Raw genomic sequence first — 7,060 nt, 5'->3', positions numbered from 1 at the left:
TTATTCCTTCATGAATATTTTGTACTTTTCAATGGGTAATTTTATTAAGTATTTTATTCATTTTCATGCTGTTGTAATTAAGGTTTGTGTGTTTGTTTTCCTTCTTCCTTCCTCTGCTGGGAATTTAATCCAGGGCTTTCTGTGTTCCAAGTATATGCTTGGCCACTGAATTATACAAGTTCTTAATTTCTTTTCAAGAGGATTTATTGTTAATGCATGGAAACACAACTGATTTTTATGTGTTGATTTTATATTCTACAACTTATTTGCTATGCTTAATATTTTATATTGGATTCTTTAGGATTTTCTACATATACAATTATGCAATCTATAAAATAAAATTATTTCCTCCTTTGATATTTAGATCTTTTAAATTTCTTTTTCTTTTCTGATAGCTCTGAGTAGGACTTCTAATACTATACTAAATTGAAATGTTGAGAGTTGGCATTCTTGTCATACTCTTGGTCTTGTAGAGGAAAAGCTGAAAGCTTTATATGACATTAAATGGGGCTTGTCATAAATATTAATAATTTTTATCCTGATTTACATTCCTATTATATCTATTGTTGATATTTTCAAAAGATGTAATGTTGACTTTTGTCAATGCTTTACTAATCCATTGAGAGGATGACATATCTCTTATTCTTCATTCTGTCAGTGTGATGTAGCAAAACAGATTGATTTAGAAGTGTTTACCATCTTGTATCCCAGGGATAAATTCTACTCAAATAGAGCCTGAGATTCCTTAATGTGTAGTGCTTCCAGTTGCCAGAATTGAGTCACAAATTTTTGTGTCTGGGGCTCATTATGAGTCCTATAATTTTCTTTATTTCTTTCTTCCTCCTCACTCCCTCCCTCCCTTTACCCTTCCTTCTTTCCTACCTTCCTTTCTTTTTTCTTTCTTGCTTTCTTGCCTAGTTTTGATTTCAGGTGACTGTTGTCTCTTAAATTGAAGGAAAAAGTTTCTTTCGTTTTCACAGATCATTGAATGCAGTACCAGAAATGTTTCTTAATATCCACAATGGAACTTTTTCACCAACATGGAGATTATTAATGGAATAGAAACATTATTTTTCTTTTTCAATAGGAACAACTATATTAATATTAATTCAAGTAAACAGTGATTATTCTAATAGTATTATAGCAGATTCTGAAAACTGGAACATTTATATTAGAATTTATTTACATACTTAATGATAAGTAAAAATGGAAGGGAGACTCACTTTGTGATCCATGTGGGAAGAGAATTGCCAAAACTGTAAAATCAAAATTAAAAGAATAGATTTTGTGCTAATTCATAATCTAAATATTTACACTTTGAGGTGTTAATCTATGTTCCTTAGATCTTTAAGAGTGTAGCTGAGGATGTTATTTATTTATTATAAACAGATAATGGTCTACGACTGAAAATGGGAAATCTACTTCAATATAATATGAAATTTTCCCTACTGCTCTACTTCATGGTTTTCAGCATATACGTTTAGTTCTTTGCTTCTCTGTAGGGAGTTTTTAAATGAAAACAAAAACCTAAAAAATGTAAAATGTACTGAAGCTGCAAGTATTTCCATTAGTCTCTAGTAAACCTTATCATTGCATATTTGCCTTAATTTTAGAGGTTATTTCATATTTGATTTTAAACAGCATTTAAAAACCCTATGCTTCTGGCTTATGTCAACAACAATAAAAACATTGTGAAGAATTTTTTTCTTTTCTATCAACACTTGGGATAAAAAATATTTGCACAAATGCAAGTCCATTGAATATTTCTGATCTTTTTTGATTAAAACAAAAAGCAAAATTTCTCAGCCTCCATGCTATTGATAATATGAAGAATATTTGTGAAGAATGATCCTGTTTATTGTAGAATTTCCAGCAATATATTTGGCCTCTACCTTCTAGAGGTAAATGAAATTTCTTCCAGGTTTGACAAACAAAAATATTTCCAGAGTTTGCAAACATTCCTTGTGAAACAAGATAATCAGCTACTCCTAACAGAAACCACTGCTTTAAATTGATGATGTTTATGAAAAGATTAAACTCATAAAATATTTGCAATATAAAAAAAGATAATAGGATAAAAATAACTAAATTCCATGCATGTATCTCACTTTTCTAAATTTCTACTGAAATAGCAATAATAAATGATAGTTCTGGAGCATCATTATCCATTAATTAAAGTCATTGATGATCTTTTGTCTGAATGTGTGTTGGTTTTGCCTTTGATTAAGTTAGAGCATTTGAGTTTTATTCTATACTGAAGTTAGATAAAACTAATCTCTGGCTTACTTATGTGAAGTTTCTCTGAGGCAGAAATTAAATCGATGCACAGCAGAATTTACAATTTGCAGCAGCAGGAAATGGCAGTTGCCACAGCATGTGGTTGGTCATAACAAGACAAATATGGACTGCATGAGGGACCTGAGACAGAAAGTTCTTGACTTTAGAAACTTACACTAAGTTTACTACCAACATAAAGAGCAAACAAAATAAAAAGAGTATGGTTTTACTTCACATCTAAAATTGAGTAGAATATGAATTAGAGAGGTAATTTTTATTTTGTTCAGTACAAAAAAAAGCATAAAAACCAAACAAAACTTTATTAGAACAGTTAAAACACCTGAGTATCCATAGGCCCTTGCTCATATACTAAAACCAACTTGACCTTTTTCTTTTAAAATAATTTACTGGAATTAAAGTAATTCAATTCCATATTTCTCTCATTCTTCATATGGAATTGATGTGTTTGGAGATAAACTAAAAGAATCACATAGAACTTTATTAGTTCTCAGTAATATATTTAGATCCTCATTATGGGTGAACCAAATGGAGAAAAACATCACTAGAGGAAGAAAGATTGAGACACTTAAGTAAATAAACCAATATGAGTGATTAGAGTTAATAATGCTTTATCAAATGAATTTATTGCAAGGAAGGGTCCAAAATGCTAAATATTTTAGCAATTTCTAATTTGTCTTTATAAATGATGTTTGAAATGGCATATTATCTTTGACATAAAATTAATCTGAGGCATCAGAAAAGATTGTCTTTTCAGCTGTAACACACAGCCACAATTTCAGAAGACATAACAGAAAAAACAGCACATCGCATCCTGAAAAAACTCACATAGGACAGTCTAACCAATGTTGTCATTTTATTTCCATTTTCATGTCTTCCTTTCTAGGTAACTACACCTTACAGGTGAACAGGTATTTTTTTAATAGAAAACTGTCAGTATTCTCTCCTGAATTACTTAAATTGTTGATGATATTTGAAACTAAAGAACTAACTTACAGGATAAGTTTCAAAAACATTTTGCTGCTTTTAACATTGAGCCCCTATTCTGTGCCAGATACTAGCTAGGAGATGAGGAAAAAGAAATGGGCATAACATTTAAGTCCCTGTTCAAAGTCCCAATGAGGCTTATATCTCACTGAGAGAAATATAATAAATAAGCAAAAAATACAATGTTTTTATATTGATTTGATAGACTGAATCATGAATTTCCTAAGATATCCATCTGCTAATAATCCCTGGAACCTGGGTCTGTGGTACTTTGTGTGGTAAAAGGTACTTCTCTGTTATGATCAAATTATGTAAACATAGCCTGAAGGTAATTTCATGCAGTATTTTAGTGCACCTGCAGTTTGACTGTGACCATCACTTGAGGTCAACCTTGGAATTTTTTTTACTTGTAGTATCATGTTAGTGCTCAAAGTTTCAGATTTTGGAGCATTTAAAATTTTGGATTTCAGCTTAGCAATGCTCAATCTATACCAACAACAAAATAGATAATTGAGTATTGTATAGTCACTAATATGTGTGACTGGAGTTTATGTCTGATGCCTTTGTACTCTGCCATTGTTGAGGTATATCAGCATCAGTTGGCTGACAGGATTTGGTAGCTTTTAATTTTTTTTAATATTGAGACTTTGATTCGGTCATGACCAAAAATTTTAAGGAAAATTTAATGATTTACTTTTTTCCTGAAATTTGTTACCATTGACATATGATGCAGATAAATGGAGACTTTGATTCTTATGTCCTGGGCCCAATCTACTTATTTTGTAGCAAGTACTTGACCTGATACTAAATATCTAAAACCTTGGTTCAAAAATGAAAGATCAGATGAAGAGTATGTAGCTGTACTTTGTTAAACTCCTCTTAAAAATTATAGGCATATAATCTCATGCTATATAATTAGAAGTTAGAATATAATTTTCCACCCATAGATTTAAACACTCTCAATCTAAAGCAGAACCATTTTCAGAATCAAAGTCCTGTTAAAAATGTGAACATCAGAATTCTTCAGAAAACATATATTCATGCAGTTGTGCCATAGTTGAAGTTATGTATTATTGTCACCAAGAATGAGGTCTTCCCTCACTGAATATGTTCCACAAGTTCAAAAATAATACTCACCAACCCAGTGTTTTACCAGGCTGGACACTTGCTGAAATAGCCAAGAGTGTGAAGGCTAAGCACTGTATGTGGGACTCCAGTGGGGGGATGCTGGCAGGATGAGCAGGAGCAGCATCCTGAGGACCTGCAAAAGCACAGCTTCAGAGGACATGGCAGGGCAGCAGGATGCTAGGGAGAAGCCATGATAGACTGCACATCTTCCCACAGATTTTCAAAGAGTCAAGGGTACTTCATGAAGGTGGTCACTTCCCGTCACATTTGAACAGTTTTTAGCATGTGACTCTGCTTATATGGAGGACTCCCAAGGCGACTCTGGCATCCTATAGAAAAGGGATCCTTTTGATAACAGGCAGCTCTAACTTGTAATGAGGTAATTTCAGGGTCTCTGAAAAAACAAACCATGTTTCACTGATGCAATTTTTTGTTTGCGCTTGTAAATATTCTCAAGAGGATAAGGTGAACCAGTTGAAATATTTTTTTAATTAGGAAAATATATGTACAGGAGAGATTTTAATGAATTATATGAGGTACAGAATATGGTAAAATGCTTTAGATGTGAGCCATCATAGGAATGGAGAGATAGGCTTCAATGATTTTTAAGCAATTTCCCTTGACCAAGGGAGTTGAGGACTGGGCTGTAAGAGAACAAAAAATGGAGCAATATGGAGGGCACTTACTGTCGATTAACAGTGTTTTTTTGTTTTGTTTTGTTTTAAAGACCAAATCAGCTCTTCCTGTCTGTGCCAGGGTGACGCGTGGTGCACGCGGGACAACCAAGGCTCCCCGGCTGTGCTCTCAGGATGACGGAGTGGGAGACGGCCACACCTGCAGTTGCAGAAACCCCTGACATCAAGCTTTTTGGGAAGTGGAGCACTGATGTGCAGATCAATGACATTTCTCTGCAGGATTCCATTGCGGTGAAGAAGTATGCTAAATACCTGCCCCACAGTGCAGGGTGCTATGCGGCCAAGCGCTTCCGCAAAGCACAGTGCCCCATCGTGGCAACTCATCAACTCCATGATGATGCATGTCCGCAACAACGGCAAGAAGCTCATGACTGTGCATCGTCAAGCATGCCTTTGAGATCATCCACCTCCTCACTGGTGAGAACCCTCTGCAGGTCCTGGTGAATGCCATCATCAATAGTGGCCCCTGGGAGGATTTGACATGCATCGGGCGAGCTAGCATTGTGAGGAGGCAGGCCGTGGGCATGTACCCACTGCGCTGAGTGAATCAGGCCCTCTGGATGCTGTGCACAGGAGCCCGTGAGGCTGCCTTCCGGAACATCAAGACCACTGCTGAGTGCCTGGCAGATGAACTCATTGATGCCGCTGAGGGCTCCTCTAACTTACGCCATCAAGAAGAATGACCTGGAGTGTGTGGCCAAGTCCAACTGCTGATTTTTGACCTGCTGACCAATCAACTGTTTTCCCTTGGGGGCAGCTCCAAAAAATAAAATAAAATAAAATAAAATAAAATAAAATAAAATAAAATAAAAATAAAGACCAAATCACTTGTATCTTTGAGATTGCTTAATAATTGTACATTTTGATGTTGGTATTTTTAGTTAGTAAAACAGAAAATCAATGTGCAAAATAAACTAAAAGATGGTTTGCCACAGACCCAAATCTGTGAAAGTAGATAAACTAGCATACTGTGTATATAAAAAGTGAAATAGTGCATTTAGATCTACTTTCTACATATAATACATTGGGTTCTGAGCTTCTTGATAGATAGGGATCATTCAGACACGTTTCTAATGGCAGTTGGCCGATGTGCTGCTTATTATAGTGAATAACAGCAATGAAGTGCTAGGCAATTCCAGAATAGCTACAAAGAAAATATTCTAGGAGCTTATATTTTTAATCATGTATATGTGTGTGTCCACATGTGCTAATTTACTGTTGGGTAGGAGAGCTGGGAAAAGCAAAGAGGGGCAGCTAGTAGAGATACCAAACCATGAGAAATTACAGTCAGACCTTATGTCTCCAAAGATGAAGCTGTGATTAAGAAACAAAATGAAATAGACTAAGCACACTTCTTTATCAAACCCTGAAGAACTGAACAGAAGAGAGCTGTTCATGTTGAGCAGGAGAGTTTAGGGAAAAAGAAGATAACTTCTGTTTAATGGTTTGCAAGGGAGTTTCACTTTTGTCATTTGGGCTGTCCAATACTGGGGGAAAGGGAGGGGACACATTGTTATTCACATTTGGCAGATGAGAAGAGGTTTAGAATTAGTGAGTTGGTTAGGTTAATACAATAAGCAGTGGACTTGGGATCACACCCAGCTGACCCTGGGCCCCCACACCTGTCCCACTGTGTTAAGCACTCCACATTACACACACCATACTGTCTACACCTTTAAGTGGAATACTCAGAATCCATATATAGCATGTGTTGAGTCTGACTCTGGTACCAGGCTCTATAGTATAAAGTAAAAATGAAAAATTGGGTCATCATTAAGACCCTAAAGAAAAACTTTGACTTGATGATATTTGCACAACTTGGGGTGAGTCTGGAAGAACAATCTGTCATGTCATAGCTTCCCTTGTTACAGGTTGGCAATGGTTGACAGGCATAAGTGATGGACTTGGTCCAGGATAAATCCCTTCATGTTTATCTGCTCTGTACTGTCATGTAA

The 7,060-nt window shown here is 35.4% G+C and overlaps 1 pseudogene; it reads left to right on the top strand.

Moving 5' to 3' along the window:
* Positions 1 to 5,219: 5,219 nt before the first annotated feature.
* LOC124974104 (40S ribosomal protein S5-like) lies at positions 5,220 to 5,819 on the top strand (annotated as a pseudogene).
* Positions 5,820 to 7,060: the final 1,241 nt, after the last annotated feature.

Source organism: Sciurus carolinensis, unplaced genomic scaffold (assembly GCF_902686445.1).
Source record: "Sciurus carolinensis unplaced genomic scaffold, mSciCar1.2, whole genome shotgun sequence".
Taxonomy (NCBI): domain Eukaryota; kingdom Metazoa; phylum Chordata; class Mammalia; order Rodentia; family Sciuridae; genus Sciurus; species Sciurus carolinensis.
The sequence above is the reverse complement of the archived record's forward strand: the minus strand, read 5'-3'. Positions and strand labels throughout refer to the sequence as shown.